The sequence below is a fragment of the Channa argus genome, chromosome 4, assembly GCF_033026475.1.
Source record: "Channa argus isolate prfri chromosome 4, Channa argus male v1.0, whole genome shotgun sequence".
Lineage (NCBI taxonomy): Eukaryota > Metazoa > Chordata > Actinopteri > Anabantiformes > Channidae > Channa > Channa argus.
This window is the reverse complement of record NC_090200.1, coordinates 8,205,001-8,225,676: the sequence shown is the minus strand read 5'-3', so window position 1 is coordinate 8,225,676 and position 20,676 is coordinate 8,205,001. Positions and strand designations below refer to the sequence as shown.

Below are 20,676 nucleotides of genomic sequence, written 5' to 3'. Positions count from 1 at the left end.
CACTTGTGTGTATTCTGTGAGAATAAAGTAGTGTAGTGCTTGTGCCACCCACATATTTATATGATAGAAATATGGCCGCAGCATCCTTTGGAAAGCTGACCTTGGATTCTTGTTTTGCACTTAGCAGCAAGGATTAGAGGAAATCTTCCACAAACACACTTTTTGCTCCAAGAGATTGGGGCCTATTTTGCCTCAGCTTCATTTAAAAAACGCAAAACAAGGCAACTTTTCAAATGCAATCTGTGGCTACTGAGAGAACGAGAGAATACTGTGCAAGGGGTTGATTTTTCTCTTATCTTTCTCTTTTTGTGTCAGAAGTAGGTTGAGCTGAAAGGCAAACAAACCTACTGATATTCAGTTATGTAAGAAGAAAATACTTTCCATAAATCAAGTGAACCTTTGATATGACCTTCCTGTGGCTCTTTAGCTCTGCGGTGCCTACAGTATGAATCCCAAGAATTACTAAACTCAAGTCAAGACACCGCATTGACCAAAATGAACACCTGCTCTAAACCCCGCATTACAGACCACATACAGTATTTCAGATAGTCTATTCTATGGTGCTGAAGTGGATAGTGCTCCCTCTCACCCAATGACAGCTGGGATAGGCTCCAGCCCCTCCATGATAAGCAGTTACAGATAATGGATTGATGGATAAAGTTGCAATAATCGTGAAATCAGTTTGAGGTAACACAAAAGTCTTTTATTTCTGAATTTATAGCATTCAAAGACTATTTCTGGATCAGATGTTAGCAAGAGGAGACTATGTAATCGAAATTACCAAGGCCAACAGTTATATCTTTACAGCTATATCCATCTAAAGGGCACTGTGTGTGTCTAAACCTATTATTCTTACAGTTTTGACCACGTGAACACTGTAGACCATTTCATAAATATGATGATTAGGGTTTTTTTTTTAGGCTCATTCAAACCGAAGTAACTGTAGTGTTATCGTGATAATAAATTTGGAGAACATTACAAATAAAAGCAAAAGTTCTGGAAACTACAACTGGTAAAAGTCTGGGACAATTTTGAAGTAAAAAAAAACAAAACAAAAACAACACACCTTAAAGTGGAATGTGTAGTTCGGTAATTGAAGTTGAGGACAGATGTTCACACCTATTTCATACCAAAAATAGCAGTTCCATGTCACCCACTGCTGAAAAGATATTGGCAAACTTCAAGGCATTACCCTAATCACTAAAGCACACTTTAAAGTGCTGCTTTGATTCCCTTTTCAAACAGGTTGAACAGCTTCTCTAAATGTGACAGATGTTATTTGGATATATACGTATTACGCTCAAAAGGTAGATCTACTACCATATAAGCCAGTTGCAGAATCCACATAAGCATTGAATGAAAGCTTTGATGATGCTGAAGCTCTGAAGCTGGAATACTGGAACAGGAATAAACAGTAGCAGCTCTGGCATATACAACGCCTAAGGCAAGGTCATGAATGAAAGATTTTTATTTGTTATTGTAGACTTCCTTTTATTTGTTAAAGGGCAGGGACATGGCACCTTTGGTAGAATGTTCTTACATATGTGTTTACAACATTTGATAGAACTCAAAGACTGAAATGACATGTGAAAAAGTTCATGACGCGAGCAACGTTTCTTTAATAACAGAGATCAAACAGCAATCAGCTGTTTCTAGGCTGTTCTAGGTAAACAACCACATTGGAAATAAGTTAAAAATCATTACATTTTCACATCAATTATATATAAACCTTGTAAAAGCAATGGAGATGTTTGCTCTGATTGTAATCAACAATCACACTTTGTACAATGCAGTTACACTAACAAAACATTTCAAATATGAAACCAAAGCATTTTTTCCTAAAATACAAAATAGAGCTATGAGTATCCCAATATGCCATCGTGATTTTACTAGAGAGACTTAACCCCGTTGTCCTTGTTTTTTTCCTGCTTTTACCTCTTATGAATGTAGGATTTGCTGAAGGGGCACATTCAGCAGTTGTAAATAAACTGTCAAGTTAGTGGTTCTGCAGGTTAAAAGCAAAAAGTAACCGATTTTTTTTTTTGTAATCTGAGGTATGAAGTCGGTGTGAACATCTGTCTTCAAAACCAATTAAGCATTACACTCTAAGGTGTTTCACGGAAACATGTGGTTGTTTTCTGTGTCAATAAATGCATTGTGCCTGTAGTCAGTTACATTTTTCTGTTATAAGCCAGACCACAACTTTTCACTGACCTTTACCAGTTGCTGAAAATTCCTAAATATAAACATAACAATATATTTTCTACTGCAAGACCAAATTGCCTGTGTCAACATATTCGAGACTTGCCATTTTTGTAAATGAACATATACAAAACATAACTGATAGCTGACACACACCTGCATTTACTACAAAAAAAGTCATTGGCAGGTTTAGTTTTGTAAAAGCAGATTTTTTGAAGACTGTGTTGTATGCATCATAAAATAGAATAGAAAGACAAGGTAACTAAACACCCATCTTTTAACTTGGTTGCCATTTTCCCCTAAACTTTTAGCTTTTAACCAGTGGCACATTTTTGATCAGATGGAACACACAAGATGCAGGATGAAACAATTAACTACCACTGTCTATATTTCTTCATCAAAGTGCATCACAACCACTGAGTAATAGGATTTTGAGAAAGCTGCTGTCAAAATTGTTATTTACCAAAACAGCTTTGAATCTCCGTCCATGCAGGTACATCCTGTGAAGTATTTTGTTTGAGGAGCTCATACAGAGTTTGCATGGATTCTCCAACAAATATGAGCAGAGATTAGGGCGTATCGTATTTGATTTTAAACATCTGGTGAAAAGATATCCTTCATCCCAATATAATTATCAAATTTTGACTTGCGTTGAAAACTAAAGGGTACAACTAGAGGAGAATTATCTGTAATTGGACAAAGAGTGACGCACTGCCCCTGAAGCGCGAGAAACCAATTATGTTGCAGCTACTGAAAATAAACAGAGTGCTTCACTCAACTGTTCCTTTAGAAGAGTTTCACGAGGTCCAGATTATGCAAATACAGTCAGGGCGTTTAACAGTGTGTACAGTTAAATCTTGCATTTGGAAAGCGACGGAGCAGCACGTTGGAAATGCAACCACTGTGACAAAAACAACAAGAGGCTGAAGCTAATTTTCCCAACATGGCGTTCGATGCCTTCAGCTTCCCTTTACAAATCTAATACACGGAAATTATGAAGTAAAGTGAAGTACTTTTATCTCTAAACTGAGTAATTACAAGCGCAATGACTCAGCCACTAACTAAATGGCATTTCAGTGCATATCAGGATGTTTCACATTACATTCATCCCCTGTCTGGATGACATGGATGCGGGTTCATGGAGAGGAAAGTCTTCATAATTCAAAGGTCAAGACATGAGGGTTTTGTATGCAAGGTGGAGTGCAAGCCATCGAACACGAACATTTCTCATTAGAGCTTGCTGAGACGCGTCCCTTCATTGTTCTTATGCTAATGATAATTCATTTTTTGATGCTGTACATGGCTGTTATCCTGTGCAGCAGAATATAGAATCTGCACTCTTAAGGCAAAGTGCATCAGCCTTTTAACGTGTTACTGTGGTGTAGTATAAGGATGAATCTGACAACTGTTGAGCTTTGGCTACTGTAAGTTGATACAGTACATACACAGTACATTCATTCATAACGTTCTTTGGACTCGTTCATAATCCTGTTGGCTTACAAGTCTGCTGCAACGCCGCTGACAGGCTTCAAAAATGCAACTACCCGCAACATTAAAATACTGTAGCTTCACCAGGCACAGTACTGTAAAGCCCCAGAGCTTCTAGCATAGACACTAAACTCGCTGGCTTTACGCAGGGTGAAACAGCGCATCAAGGTACACACACTAGTTTTATCAACATAATGTCGAGATGCAAAAGGTGTCAGGATGAAGCAGACTGAAATCACAAATGATGGCAAGGGCTGGCAGTTGTTCTAAAACCTTTTTTCACACATGGGGGTCGCTGGGATGCAAATCTTATCACGGGCATTGATATGTATGGACGCCTTGATAAAGCCTGAGTCTAGGAATCGAATTCTAGTGACTGACAGAAATGTATGCAGTGACCTGCATACAAGTTGCCATCATTATCATTTCCTCAACTAATTTCAGCGGAAGGTATAAATTTAGAGTTCAGCTTTTGAAACCATGCTCGTTAATTTTCTTTCACATCGCAAACCGCACCAGAGTGGAAGAGGACATAGGCCACCCCGTCTGAGCTGTGTGGGTCTGGTTATTTGTCCTGCACCACAGGGTTTGACTGGCAGCTTTCACACCAGCCCAAATAAACCACAGTCACAGGGCACAAAGCTTCAGCGTTCGTTTCAAATGAATTACCCAGGCTAGGTGTGAAAGCACATAAGCAATGGAAGAAACTGGTCATATTGCCTATGTTAGGGTCCAAATGTCCCACACACACTGCATATCCTAATTACTGTACTGGTAGAACATTCCACTCATCAGGGCTGATGTGTATTTTTCTCATTTTTAAAAATTACAAAACAAAACAATAATATTTTCACCTATTTAACAAATACAACAATGGTTATAGGAAAACTTCTTTTTCAGCTCTGAAAGATTTGAAAGGCAATTTTTTTTTTTTTACTTGTTTAAAGGTCATAAGGTCACAGGAGAGACAAAAAGCTCAGACATAGTTCAGACTTTTCATCATTTTATTTTTTTCCCCCCCATTTGCCTCGTAGGGATTCCATACTTTCATAACACACAAAAAAGAAGTCATGCAAAGGCGTGTCACGGGCACAGCAGTGAGGAGTTTGGTAAGATATGGCAAGAAGAACTCCCTGTCTCAAACACAGATAAGAGGAAATATCACAGTGAGTGAGCAAGTGAAGTGGATTTATGCTAATTTCTTCCACCCTTTTAAGTCAAATTATTAGGTCTTATTCCCACTGGGAGATGCTGATATTAACATCTAAGAAAATAATTGTAAATAGATGAAGAACTGGCTGAATACAGATGTGATAGGCCCACAGACAGAAAGATCAGTGGGGATTCATGCATGGGCTCTTTTTCTATCACATTTTGCACAGATTGTAAAAATCACCGCTACTGATCTTAAATATTTATTTAAATATTATTAATAATGATTTCATTATTGCTGGGGTTAATTCTGAAATAAACCCCTCTGTAATGCACAGCATAACTGTACTTTACATGAACCAAATAATGAAATTATTGTACCTATTAACACTGGAGAAATCATGCATGAGAGGGTCTCCCACACATAATAACCTGACCAGACAGCAGCACGCCGCAAACGTCCGACTTCACCAAAATGTAAATGTTTAACTGAAATACTTTAAAATTTTTTTTTTTGGAACTCAATTTTCCACTGGTTTGGACAAAAATATATTTATCTCTGTATATGCAACATTATTTTACTGATGTTCCAACTTCACAGCAAAAAGTCCAGTGTTGAACTGACTCTCAAACAGCTGATTTTTACTACAGTATGTTTAGAGCTCCACATTTTTTTTTTTTGTCCTTTCGGCTTATCCCGTGAGTTCAGGGTCGCCACAGCAGATCATTGTCCACATGGTGATTTGGCACAGTTTTTATGCCGGATGCCCTTCCTGACGCAACCCTCCCCAATTTCTATCGGGCTTGGACCGGCACTGCACAGCTGGGGAGGGGAATGGGCTGTTAGGGGTTCAGTGTCTTGCCCAGGGACACTTCGACATATATAGCCAGGGCCGGGGATCGAAACACTCACCCTGTGGACGACTGCCTTTACCAACTGAGCTAAAGCCGCCCCTTGTTTACAGAGCTCCACATACTTGCTTGAATTCCTTTTTTTTTTTTTAACCGTTAAACATTTGACACCATGACAGAGTTCCTTCGGTCTCTCAGAAACAGTGTTTACAACAAAAAACATTTTGAAATAAATACTATTATAACTAAATGCTAAATGCATAAACCATAAAAACATATTTATATGTTGAAGACTTGTGATGATCAAACTTCTTACCTGTTTAACAGACTATACATAGAAAATATCCACCTGTAAATTACTAGGTAGGTCATTTGTACAAGCAGCAGAAACAACACACATAAATGTATGACTGTGGGGAGACATCTAATGCTTATTGTGAACTGTACACAGTGACCTAGTATGTAGACAGCTTGCCAGGAGGTAGGTGGGGTAGATGGATGGGTCAACAGAGGACTTTCCCACAAGAGACTTGAATTTGTTGCTTTGTTATTACACGTTAGGTGACATGGGTCATGCAGTGTACATTATGTAACCTGAAGCAAACCCTTTCCATTTTAACACCTAACCATCTTTATCTAGCACCTAACCCGAGCATAATGTTTGTGCCTAATGATAACACTAACCACCATTTTAATCCAGTCTGTTTAACTGGTCAGGGGGGAGAAATTGTGTAAGACACACCATGATTGACACAATTACAGTTTGAAAAGACACCTGCCTGCCTACATGGGGTCGCTATTTCAACAAACGGTCCCACTGACCACATAAGAGTGCAGGGACAACCTTAATGTGTTTAGAAGTTGGAAGGGCATCCTCAGTTCTTTGTCTCTTGGAAAAGTGCTCTAAGATCTAAGATATTTTCCAGTTATGTTCAATGATTGCAGAAATCATAGTATCCGTTACATTGTTGGATTTCATTAAGTTTAGTATCATTTTACTTACCATTTAAACTGCATGGCATGAGGTTTATGGCACTAACAAACCCAAAGAAATAACGGAAATGTGTGGGCAGAAATCAATTATTGATCATAACTCAGACACTAAACAACAATTTACTCCGAGTGAGTTAAAATTACTTTTTGGGAGTTAAGATGCACTTATAAATTAAACCTTAATATTTCAACAATTAATTTTTGCTGCCTCATAAACCAAACAAATATGTCAGGAAACCTGTCACTCACTATATTGAAGCACCAGATCCAAAAGGCTCTATTCAATCCCAGGCACGGCAAGGCACGTCTATTTTCCCTGTTGGCATCTTAAGGCAATGCTGAAAATACAAAAAAATAAAAAAGCCCCACTAGCTCGCCCGCACGTCTCATACATCTTCAGTCATGCAGAAGGCCGTCTGTCAGTTTTACTGCACATCGGCTTCCTCTCAACGCAGCATCGATGACTGATGGCCCTAAGTGCAACTAGATAACTACAGCAGGGGATGATAAAAATGTGAAAACACACATTCAAGACAGGAAATTGGCCATTTTGGAGCAATTGACACAAAGGAGCTGAAGTGATGGCACTTCCTCTAATGCTCCTCCTTTTAAAATTGGAAATGTCTGGTCACCCACAGGCAGATAGTTGCAGTCCACTGGACCTTTACTGGGGTACACTAACCTAGTAAATCCTTTTTTTTTCTCCTCGACCCTTTCTTTAATTCCTCACTGTTGACCTGTCTTACGTACTGTAGGGGAGGATAGGCCTTATAGATCAATACCTTAGTGATCTGAAGCAGTAACAATCACTTGAAACAAGGGAAAATTGGGCCAGTACGAGGAAGAATCTTCTGAAGAGGTGTATTAAATCAACAGCCTGGTAACAGCAAGGTAATGAGAAAAAGTGAATACCTGAAAATGGATTGCTAATGCTCAAGGGTGAGTGAAATATTGAGACAAACAAGCAGGTGTAATAAGCCACTGTAGGTGGTGACTGTGGATGCTAATTTAACCTTTCTTACTCTATGTAGTTCAGACAAGGATATACTGTACATAACCATGACCATCTTTGTATTATGTGACTTGCATGTTGTAATAATGACTATTCATCAGTACACAGATGTGCCATGGTCTGTTACAGACCATGTTTCAAGCAGATATTTCTATCAATGGCACAAGCCTTGTTCGCATGATAAAATTTCAATCTCCTTTAGTCAAAGCCAGCAGTGGGTGTAAAATTCACTTTAGTGTCGATTAATAATTCATCCGTGTGTTGTCAGAGTGTTACTGGTCTAATGCTTATCAAATTGCTTTACCTTTGAGACCAGAGGATTGCATTGCTGGGGATACATTTCTTACTGAGCAGCTGTAAACAACAACATTTTCTGCCGATGATTAAGCAAGGCAATATGAAAAGCCAAAGGGTGAGAATTTGGGACATTTACAGCCATCACAGCGAAATTTTGTTATTTCATAAAAGCATAAAAAATGTAAAAGTCGCCCTTTAAATTAATTGGATATATTAATTTCTAGACACTTTCACAAGTACGTACCGGTGCTGGGTTTCGCTTTATGGTAAAATAATCTGTACATAACACTGCTAATTTTGGAACAGCAAACAACAACAACAACAACAATAATAATAATAATAAATTTACACTTTGTTAATTCCGATAGGGAAAAGAGCGGCGCATAGATGCGGTTTCACTCTTTTGTCAACCGAAATGTAGACCTGTGTACAGGAGGAAGCAGAAGTCAAACCACCAAGCGTAGGGTTCATAGATAACTGCTTCACACACTGAACCAAAGCCGTCTTAAAATTATTACTGTTTATGTGATTATTAAAAATAATAGCTTTTGAAATACCTCAGCCACCTGCGTGAGAGGCAATGTATCGTTTGCTGACACTGATGTTGAGTCACACTAATTAAGCCAATGAGATGCAGAGATCTGGCATTTTTTACATTTGAAGCGTGTGTTCAAGCTGGTGTGAAATGAATTGACTTTGTTAAGCCTCTGTTTATAGCACTCTCACACCATCGCATGTGAGATAGTGTCATGTTGTTTCCTTCATATTCTTCTTAACATTGCTAATTGTTGGCTGGTCTGAAAATGTGCCAGACAAGGCCTGCAGAGTATGTGCATTTAAGTCCACAGAAGTTACAGATGTTAGTTTTTGCACACCAAATTCTGTACAATGCGTGCTGAGCAGCAGGAGTGTCTCATAAAATGGGCAGTGCAATAATACTCACAGGCAGTAATTGCTGGCCTGCTGATTCCAAAGGGCTGCTGGAGCTGCCTAGTGTGCAGAAGACGGGAGGCTGGAGGTGTGAGGTGGGCAACGTCTCCGCTTAATCCACATACCCCCGCAGAATTCCCTCTTTAATTAATCAGTCACCTGCAAAAATCCAAGAAAGAGTGAAAACCTTACTCCCATGCTATTTAGTAGTAGTTAATAAGAAGTCACGTATGAATGCAGACTGTCCTCCTTTAACATCCATTGGTACCAAAAATGACCAACAGATAGATGAAGGCAGTGCAGGTTCCGATCGGAGTTCGAGTCCATTGTAACATGGGTTTGATAAAAGTCACGTCATGCTAAGGAAGCAATGATCTTTAAGGGGGAGTGAAGCTTTTTTTAATTTTTTTTTAAGCATCTTACTTAGTGTGTACAAGCAACCTTGAGGTCTTTGTTCTTAATTCTAACCTAATGTTATGTTTGACCAGGTGCAGTCCAGCGAAAGAAAAAGGGTAATACTAGTTGCCTTTGTGATGCAATTGTAAGTGACAAAAATAACAAATAGTGCTGTTTAATCAGATGTCTGCCTCCCCACATGGGTGGGCCTACAAGAGTGTAGGGACAAATGGCCTTTGTGGCCGTAAAGGTTGCAGGACTTTTAAATAAGTTTGACTTGATATTTATTAATAAATAGTGGCACATATTTGTATAATTACATTATAAATGAATGTATTGATAAATTGCATGTATGAAAAGAAATATGTAGACAAACACTCCTAAAACAAATAGAATATTACGTAATATAAAATATTACATGTGGTAGTATGTAGTCATTTCTTCTGCTGATTGAAATTATACCTGGCTTATTTGCAGTAAGTGAATGGCCAATTATGTGTGTCATAAAGTCAGAGCAGATATGCCGTCATTTAATTGTAGAATCTTAGAAAAGTTCTATTGAAAGTCCTCATATACCATCACTTTTAGCTGTTGCAAACACTGAAATGCTCCATAAGAAATTATTGAAATCCATTACTGTTGCTTCCTCACTAAAAACAAAGGAGGACAATGTTTTTTTTTGTTGTTGTTGGTTTTTTTGTTTTGTTTTGTTTTTTTGAAAGCCTGACTTCAGTTTACATTAAAATTTAAGTGATTCGGGGTTTAAACAAACAACATCAATACAAGCACATATCTTTTAAAACCATTTGCAAGGACATTCTCATTTCTTAGGATAAATGGAGACATAAAACACCTTCAGCATAGAGGAGTTTGCATAAATGGCCGAACTGGAAAATAAACAACTAAATAAATAGAGGACATAAAAGCAAACTGACATTTTCTATTATTAATACCTGGTTCTTACAATCAGAATATATTTACACATGTAACAACTTCGCACTAAACCTCTTTGCAGAAGAGTACAACAGTATTTTAATTTTGCTACTGGATTTCACATCACTACTTGCCGCCATTAATAACCACATTTCCCTCCCTGCAGGTGAGAGACGCTCAGACTTTACAAATGCCAAAGATATCTCAAGTGTTGTTAGGAGTCACAGATACCATAATTAATTTGATGTTTATTACTGAAAATAAATACCAAAAGGACCTCTCGGTGAAATTATTAATATTCACATTGTCAATAATTGATTTTGTTTTACAGCCTTTTAAACAAACTGCTACCACCACCACAAAATGGCCTTTTTTTTTCTGCAGGGAAAATTGGATTAGAAAAATCAGAAGGTGTAATATAATTACACTGTTATCAGCAAAGTTTGCAAAAGGCAGTGACCACCAAATGGTTTGGCAAACATTTGATCGTCCATGTTCAGATGCATTTACACAGATGCATTTAAATCAGAAGGGACGTAACTTCCCTTTGATTTCCTGGCTGAGAAAAGAAAGACCTTGGATCCAAAGCAAAGCGTTGGAGCATCTGTGCCGGTGTAATTTGTCTGCAGAGTTGTTGGCAGTAATAGAGACACCTTGTTCATCCTCTGCAAGATGTTCTATATCTCATCTGCCTCATTACTGGCAAAACAATTAATTTCAATGCATGATATTTGGTTTCCAATTATTTACTTGCATCTGTGTTGCAGCTCAAATGTCACATAATGAGTGATGAATGAGCAGCTGCACCAACCAATAAATATTATTGCCCTGTGTACCTGCACTTTCCAGAGGGCAAAAAAGAATAAAAATTAAACATATGACAAGTATTAAAAAAGGAACTAAGATGGCAGGATGTAAAGGACTGCATTATTCATTAGACATTGATGATTATGATCCCTGATGAAGTCAATTTCTCATATAACAAATGTAAATACATTTATACATTGAATTCCTCTATGTACTCTGATGGGCAAAATTCAAAATGCCATCTCTTCTATTAGAAATGCCGATATGAAAAATGAAGGATTGAACCCAGTAGTGATCTAGACTTTTGGCAAGCTCCAGACAAAAGAGCCATCTAGGCCCCATTGACAGACGTTGCCCGAACCTAAGAGGGTTTTCAGGCATTGTTAGTGCACTGTATCATGCCTTTATGGGAACTTTATGAAGGCTTACATTTGCCTGGTTTGCCTGTTCTAATAGTAAACCACTGCCGCCAAACTTTCAAACAATATTATCAATAAATGATTCATTTTGTTGGTAATGATAAAGTGTGTCACACAAATACATACATGAAGCTCTGTTGAGAGACAACAATTACAGCAATAAGATGGTTTTGCTATGTGCATACTAGCAACCTAGGGAAAACTATAAAACCTTTACTTTGTGACCCGTTTTGTACTGTGTTCATCCTAAAACAGTACATAAGCCATAGTTCATAGTACTAAAATCTGTATTAGCTGCATGACAGCTCTCAGAAAGCTCTGAATGGAAGAATAAAGCAGCCTTAAAAGAGGTTCTGCATTATTTTTAATGCATACTTCAGGTTTGTGAATAATTGCAAACACTGCAAAGATTTCACAAGGCCATACCCTGCTATCAGTGAAAGTCCAGTTATGCATTCATGGATCTCTAGTTCTACAATGCCATGTATGATTGCCCACAATGTTACTTGATGTAAGGTATTGTGTTATGCTAACGGAAGACTCCGAACCGTATTTAAGCAATAATGGCATTACTTGTTGAAACAGCAAACACATTAGGCTTCACTTTTCTCTGATAATGCATGAGGAGCTGCTTGAGTGCAACCTGGAAGTCAGCTCCTCATCAATACTGCTGCTGGTATTTTAAGAGTAAAGCAGAGCCTGATATGGGAATTGCTTTCACACTTGAAAGCTGTCAGCATGGGCATGCAAAAATGATTCCCGCCACTCTGTCACATTGACAGGACCTCCGAGAACACCACCACCACCACCACCACCCTACCTCTACCACTGCATGCAGAGTGGCAAGATGCTTCCATGTTACTTCATGGAGCACAGCTGACACCTGAAGGCAACGAGGATGATTAGCTGACATTTTATGAATTTATGATTACAGGAGAACCTGAAAATTCTCCTTCAAAAACCCAGGGAAAAGCTAAACACAGAGCACACAGATTTAATCTTAATACAAATGACATCTCATATACAACACGATTCTGGAGAGAGAAGATGAGTCATTGATAAACACCGTCTGCACCACATTTCACATTTAAAATGGACAACAAGGAACCCAACGAAATGGAATAACTAGAGCACGATAGACGATGAGGGTCTTGTGCAAAAATCCTACCAGAAAGCTTGACAGAAAAGTAATTTCAAGGGTAAGAGTATGATATAATAAATAACATAAACGTATGCATAAGTGAATTATGGATCAGCAGCAGCAAAGCCTCTGGGAATAAAAAAAAAAAAATGTGCTAGCATGATTTTACAAATCATCTCCGTGAGCAGAAGCCTTTGCTACTGATAGCTTGGGACTTTCATTTTCCCCCCTGTGTCTGTGACAAGATTAGGATATCTCTCCTTGTGCACATGGATGACTGACTCCTTGGGGCCGGTCGCATCACTCTTGCACCCCCACCCCTCCGTCCCAAGGCAGAAAACATTTCTATTTTCAACAGGATTAGCTCTTACCACAAGCCACCTGACAGGCAAAAGCATCACCCACATGGCACAAGCCTCCCAGGCACCCAGCAGAACATATCATGGCCTCAGAGACTAACAGGGATCCTGGGGAGTTTACCTTACAGTTGCATGCGCAGCGGGTAACACAGTCACAGCATCTTTTTTTAACCCTCACCTGCACCCCCAACTAAAACACTAAGAACCCCTTGATTTCTGAGCCACAACTTTCTAACTCTAAAGTATGTGGATGGAGCGGTGAAGTGCACAAAGTCCCTTGGCAGAATTATTCATGCAGACTCACATCCACAGCAGCAAATATATTACATTAAAAAAGGTAGCAAAAAATGACAGATATTAGTGAACGCCAACATATCTAGTATATCCCCAAGAAAATCACTGTCGTTGTTTATGATGACAGTATCACAGAAACCCCTGCTGATGTTCCTCTTATTTTCGCATTGGGATAAATGTGAGTGTGTTCCGTAACACACCAATACTTCTCCCTAATCTGGACTCTGTGATCCTTAAGCAAAACTTCTACAAGCTTGTGGGATGGACAGAACTATAAGCCTTTGGAGAAATGGCATTCATTTTTTAATTTTTTTTTTATTTAGGTATATCTGTCGGGTTTTTAGAAAGCAAAGATTCTCTGTGGCAGCTCTAAAAATCTGGACAAAGTAAAGAATGAAAAAAGATTTACCTTTCTGAACAACTACCAGCATCAACAATAGCTCAGAGGCGCCTATTAGCAAAGCATTTAACCCCAGCTCAGTTCAGTGACCCGCACTGTAGCGAAAAACTGCCGTACCACTAACAAGCTGCCAGACAGGAAGTGTTTTCGCTGACTGAGTGAGGTGGCATAAACTCCTTGGCCCAACATCGAAAAATGTCAGAAACAGCTAAACCCTTGTTATTAAAGAGATTGTTTTAAATATGCACATCCAATATAAACAATGCAACATAAAAAAAAAAAAAATAACACCGCTTCACATTTGTAACACACACATAAATAAGAAAATGACAATGCTCAGAGAAGCAGGCTGTCAGTGTAACTACTAATCTGCAACGGTTCTACGGATCCTGTGGCTGACTGACACAAACACAGAACAGTCGAAACCACTTTTCTTAGATATATGGTAATATATGTGCACATTTAATGAACACGGAGAGAAAATAGATCGTGGCAGCAAAGTTTAATTACAAAAGATTAAATAAATAAATATATTTGTTTGGGCTTCTTAAATCAAGAAACTAACACTGACGCCTCTTAATCCAACAAGAGAGAGAGTCAAAGAGTCATTGACTGAACTGGTAAACATTCAAATATATCAAACTATTTAAATAAGAAAATGTGACTAAGCTAGTGATATCTTTGATATAAATACCACTGCCCGGAGCTATGAATGATAATATTTCAGGTATGAAGACTTTAGAGTGACCCATGATGTGACAGTGTCTATGAAGAGAATGGGGTGAAGAATGATGGCAACTTGCCTCCACAGTCTTTTCTTTGTCAGTCCTGCATCTCCATTTGATTAGTTGAGGAAAGGAGGCAGCTATTGCATGTGAGCTGATGTGAAGATCAGCAAAGGAGAAGAGCTTAAAAAAGGCAGCCTATTTAAGGTTCCTTGGCAAAAAACGAAATTAGAAAATGAGGAAAAAAAAAACATGCCCAAACAAGTTTAACTCGGGATTAAGGGAAGGTGAGGAGTCGACTGTCATTTTGACACAAATCCTCAAGTTTATAGCTCAATTCAAAGATTTTCCAATACTCAGATTTAGACATTATCTTTTATGTCATACCACATATAACAGGGCATGCTGATTTATACTGTTAATAACACAAAATATAACATGTCTGACACAGTGGAAATTGCGAATTACTGCCGTTATGTTGTCAGAGCAGGTTCTGGTAGAGTCTCTCAGGCAGCCTCCACACTAAGCCAGCATGAGAAAGCATTGCAAAATCTAAACATAAAATCATTAATATTTGCTTTCAAATTAAAAAAAAAAAGCTCTTAATAGAAGATAGTAGAAGGACTCTATGGCCTGGAACCAAGGAGTAAATATTTGTTTGAATTTATGTACATAGAAAATACCTGTAATCTAATGTGGTTTAAAATGATCTCTGCTTCTAGTTTCTGCCATTTTCATGTCCTCCTTTTTTTTTTTACGGCACAAAACCAACAAAAAAGAAGCTAAAGGCTACAGGGTCACATGTTCCACCTCCCAGAAAGGTCTAACAGCTCAGATCATTAAAGGAAAACCCCCCAACCTTGACATTTGGCATTTTGGGCTGTTTTCTTCAGCCAGCTCTGTCGCGTGATAGTGAAAGACCCCCATCGCTGTTAACTGAAAAAAATGAGCAATTCAAGTAGCCCTGAAATTGAATATTGACACAACAGATGCCCAATTTAACTACTTTGAAATTTGATTAAATGCAGTAGATGTGACATACTTGGATACAGGATCAAACATTCAAGTCCAACACAACGTGTAAATTGTTGCAGCTACAAACATTGAGCATTCCCAACACTTTGTCTACTATGAATTGTAAACACCCTGAGTTTCAAGGTAATAGTCGGCTCTTAACCTCGCAGTAATTGTTTCATTTCAAATCCAATGTGCTTGACAACAGAAATGCAACACAAGCACTTTATGGCTGCATTGTTAACATTCAGCTTTTAAAACGTGTTGAGGCTCAGGCATCAACTGCCACCAAAGACATCTGGGTCTATATCATTATTTCAAACATAATTAACTTTCCTCATGAATGGATTTTATACACATCTTAATTACAAAAACCTCAACTTAAACTAACCACCATAAGTTACCAGTCATACTAGAGTTGGACTGTTGCCGCAAAACCCCTGAATAAGAATAATAAAACTGATTAAAAATCTTTGTTTTATTATGAATTTTCATGAATGCAACACAAATATGCTACTTCAGCCTAAAAGGGATGCACAGTATTGCTATGAAGAGCAACTAACAGCTAACTAACTTTATTATAGAAATCTGAATGTCTGTATTCACTTTCAGAAAAGTGAAAATCCCTCAGAGTTGCTCACATTAACGGAGCTGACTGAAAAGCAAATCTCATTTCCCCTAAAATATAAAAACAGACAAACAAATGAACAGATTGAATGTTCGTGTATAGTATGTAGCTTTCATTCCCGTCAGACTTGGGTCATTAGTGTTTGTAGTATCAAAGGAAGATAAAAGGGAAAAAGCATGTTAACCTCGTCACATTTTAGTTGGTCCCACTGTAACTCGATAAATTAAAGGAGGCGGATGTAAGACTGACACTTTTCTTCTTTATTCAAGCCACATCATGTTCCGTCAAAGCCAAAGGCTTTAGATTGACAATAGATTTAGATTGGTTTCCACAGTAAAGACACACGTCACCCAGTGGAGCAGTGTTCCTGGCTTTTTGTGCATTTTAATTGTTTTTGACCAATAATGCAGGCTGCAGGCTGAAAACTTAGCAAATGGGAGTAAAGGAGATTCGGTGTTTGCAGTGTTCATGTCAAGCCCTGACCTCCACATTACCGGAGCTTTGTCCTACAGGTTACAACAATAAAGACACAGTGATTGGATCACACAATGTTTCACTCTAGACGGTCTCACGAAAGCTTGCTGCTGTGATTGCTGATGAAGTGCTGTTTTATTAGGACTATATTTTATAATTTTTATATTCTGGCAGGCACTGCTTCGCTCTCAGACTGCATTTAATCAGTTCTTTAAAATATGAACCGTCTCTGGCCAGTTTGTTACAAGCTGAACATCACACACTACAGTGCTTTGCTAAGAGATTCCCTGTGTGACATTACAGATGTGGGGTTTCAGACCAATAATTCATCTATCCTTCTTTTTTTTTATTAAATGTTTCTGTCTGCTCCCATGACATCAACCCCTTCTGTCTACTGTCTCACTGACGAGTTTGTTGACTAGTGATATCAGTACATACATACACACACACTGTGTGTGTAAACAAAGCGTTTTTACAATCACATTCTGTCATCATTGTTGGGATTTGAATGTTTGGTTTAGCTGAACCCTGTGGCCCCTCCTTAATCGCGTTAATATAGACCTGCCTTCTACATACTGTATGTGGTAAGAACTACAGTATAAAAATACTTGTGAGAGAAGGTATTAACCTATTGGTTTGTAGTAAATTCATTTGACAGTGGCCATTGCTGAGTATTTCCTCTAATCACTATGTATGTAAATTAGAGGACCAACCCCTTTTTGACATCTTCTATATAACTGATGTGTCTGGCTGGCAGTTTGCAGACAGTACCTAATTTGACATTATATTTGGGAGTATACTACATTTTAAAAGCACAAAACCACATTGTTCCAAAGCAGTCTTGATATACACCCAATTGACGACATTCAGTTTTGTTGAATTTGTTATAAATTAATAGATTTTTTGCCGGTCTATTATGTCCTGCTGATAAACTTTAGCCTTGCCTCAATCATATAAATGAAGAAGACAATATAATAAAAACATTTTTTAGAGTTGATTCAGTCAAGTGCATTATAAAAAAAAAAAAGAAAAAAAAAAGGGGAAACTAGCACCACAAGTCCTTCACTTCTTTCCTTTTTTATTTCACTTCTATAGCCAATTTATTCTGAATGCGATAAGTTTTAGGAGACTGGCTATTTGCGCAACACCAGTCCACTGCAATTAAAACACTCACAATCCAAATAACACACACATAAACACAGTCAACCTCCCATGAGGAAATAGAAAACCTTTTTGACATGCATAAGTAATTATGTGCTCCCTGAGCCCTGGTTTTCACGGTTCATGACTCCTGCCCCCATCAAGCCTCTGAATTTATTTTAATGACTTAATTTAAAAGTACAACACAATCAAGATAATTAGGGGAACCTAGCAAAGTTTGGGCCACTATCAGGCTTTAAGTCTTCGTCATCAAGGGGAAAGATGCCACAAATGCCTGCCATCAAATTAGATTCCATCTCTAACTAAAGGCCAGCAGTTTAACTGGGACAGATGAGAGCGGTGTCCAGGGAGTTCTGCAGGTCCACTTTAATTAATGGATAAGTAATTAATCAATTATTCATTTGTGAGGGGCAATTACCAAAAAATGACTAAATCTGATTTTAATTATGTTGTTGTTTGCTTTGAATATGCATTTAGCTAATCAAGGTTTTAGACTGCAGCCACGGTGAAAGGGGTCCAGAGGTGTTTAAATACATTACTGTGTTTTGGTCATTTCAGCGTACAGTGAGAAATCGGAGCTCTGTCATGACTCGCCGTTTGCACCCCTCTATGCCAATTTATAAGTAATCCATCAAATAATTTGCTTCGCACAAGCCAATTAATCTTCAATGTATAATTATAATATCATTAATAAGCTGTGTATCCCCCGAAAATTGTGCCTAAATGATTTCATGAATCATTCCGTCCCATATGTTCTAGAAAAAAAAAAAACAAAGCCACAAAAAGCTGTGATACAGAATCCGTTACCACTCTCACCCCCCAAAAAATGGTTCAGCTTTGCTAATTTTGTCACCTAATACTTAGCACAGAAATTTCTTAGGTCATGAGCCATTATACTGAATTAACTCAAGATAATATTTTTCATATAGTGAATACACAGTATCTCATAACCCTAAGCAACACCAAGCTTCTACACCAAATCACTTTTTTTATCCACTGCAACAACATCTTTAAATGTAAAGACAGGACAATATAGATTCAGTGTACTGTGCTGTGTATGAAATAGAGATGCTGTCTTTTTTGGAAATGTAGTACCATTATTTTATTCATATTGTACTCATATTGTGCTTTTTGTATGAATGTTTATTGTGTCAGTAAAGTAAAGAAAAACCCTTGACCACACTTTGAGACGTAAATAAATGTCTCACATTGCCAAGGCCAGTTAAACACCTAAAAGAACTTTTAAAGTGTTCGCTTGAATTAAATGAGTCACTCTCTGTTGAATTTCCAAATATGACAAATCTGCTTGTTTAATAATAATATTTTTGTATGAATTCATATAGCTGCGTGTCATAACACTGGGACTTCACCTAAACATACCCATGGTTATCAGCCTCATTCATGCAACCAAATGCAAGTATCACCCTAACAATTCCCCTAATGGGTGTCTGTCTCATAATACAATTCTGAAATACTGCGCTCACTTAGTGTAATTGCAGTTTTGGCTGCCCTATGTCTGTAGAGATGCAGTTCAAATATGAAGATTTAGTTTACTCAATTTACTAGTGGGATCAAGTTGATGGACTTTTATTTCTATGAGCCTAGCACCCTTTCAGCAGTCATAAAAACAGCAGCATGTCTTTGCAGACCAATGAAGAGAGTAAATTCTCTAGCAGAGAATTATTGTGACAGAATTAATAAGGCCAACAGTTTATAGAGACTGTGTCCACTTTGGGGTCAAATCAACAGCTGGACAGTAGTATTTGTGTCAAGTGTCATTTTGTTATTTATCTCACATTTTAGGGCATAAAACAATCTGAAACCGTACAGTTCTAGCTTTTAAACCTACCTCAGGTCATACAGAGGTTTGATTAAGTGATTAATGATTAGACAGCCATCTGTTAAATCAGTAAATTGCAATGATAAGTGCAATAACCAGCCTTCAGAAAACATGTAAGTTGAATGTTTTCTTGCAACACGCCTGCAGTTTAAAGTGCATGATGTGTCTACTAATTAATGCAGATCCACTAGGTGCATACTTCTGCTCACAATGTTTTGGTCTGATGACTGTCTTGACAGAGGAACCACACACAGTTCATGTTGACCTGTGAGCCTGCAGCCCAGCCATGAATATTAAACACAATATCAGGAGACCACAAGGAGCCTCATTATAACACTGGGCCATTATTGCAAAGCTACAGTAGTTGGAATACTGTAACCCCTGGTGCCCTTGTGTTGTGAAACCTGGTGAGTTTAGTTGAGTAGAATTTTAACTTCCATGTTATTGTATGGTGGTGGTTTCATGACCACATAGAGCTGGCCCATACACATAAGCATAATAAAAATCAAAAGGATTACAAAATGCTGCATTAGATGCGATTTATTGTTTTCCCAAGTTACTAACTGTGTATAGATGCAGAGATAAACAGCAAAAGCCACGACAAGGCAGCAATTCTTATCAACAAGCACACTTTACCTTGAGCAAGTCTTTGCGAGCATTCAGGAGCCTGTCTCATAATTAATTGGCAGCACTGTAACAGCTGCTTTTGTCGACACTGCATGCTCTGACTGCGGTAGAAACACATCACCATAAAGGATGCTGCAGTGAATCTGATGGCCAGATGTTGCTATGACATTACAGACGCTCAGAATACACCCAGGTACCCACCTTGAACCATCCTTATCAAAAAGGTGAGCATCACACATGGTTTTTCTGCTGACTCAGAAGCCCAACTGCTATCCGTCCATCACCGGGGAGAGTTTCATCGCTCATCACCGATTACCTTAAAGATATCAACATCGGGTTCTTTATCTTTTCAGTAAAGACGCACACAATGCAGGGGCAAATGAAGCTCTCCCCTTCCCTTTAATGATGGTTTTACTGGGACACCAGGTCCTGAGACATTGCTTACTGCTAATATCCTCTTAGTGACACTTAGGAAATGATTGAATGCTGCAATCTGATACTAAATGCAATGCACAGCACCAGAGGCAGAGTG

General features: G+C 38.2%; 1 protein-coding gene across 2 annotated transcripts in view; it reads right to left on the bottom strand.

Moving 5' to 3' along the window:
- The window catches only part of lingo1a (leucine rich repeat and Ig domain containing 1a), a 120,104-nt gene that overhangs the window by 51,474 nt on the left and 47,954 nt on the right, over positions 1–20,676 (bottom strand). For both annotated transcript variants that reach the window (XM_067502523.1, XM_067502524.1), the window contains exon 2: positions 8,940–9,085. The gene's annotated coding sequence lies outside the window, so the exon portion shown is untranslated. The remainder of the gene's footprint in view (positions 1–8,939; positions 9,086–20,676) is intronic.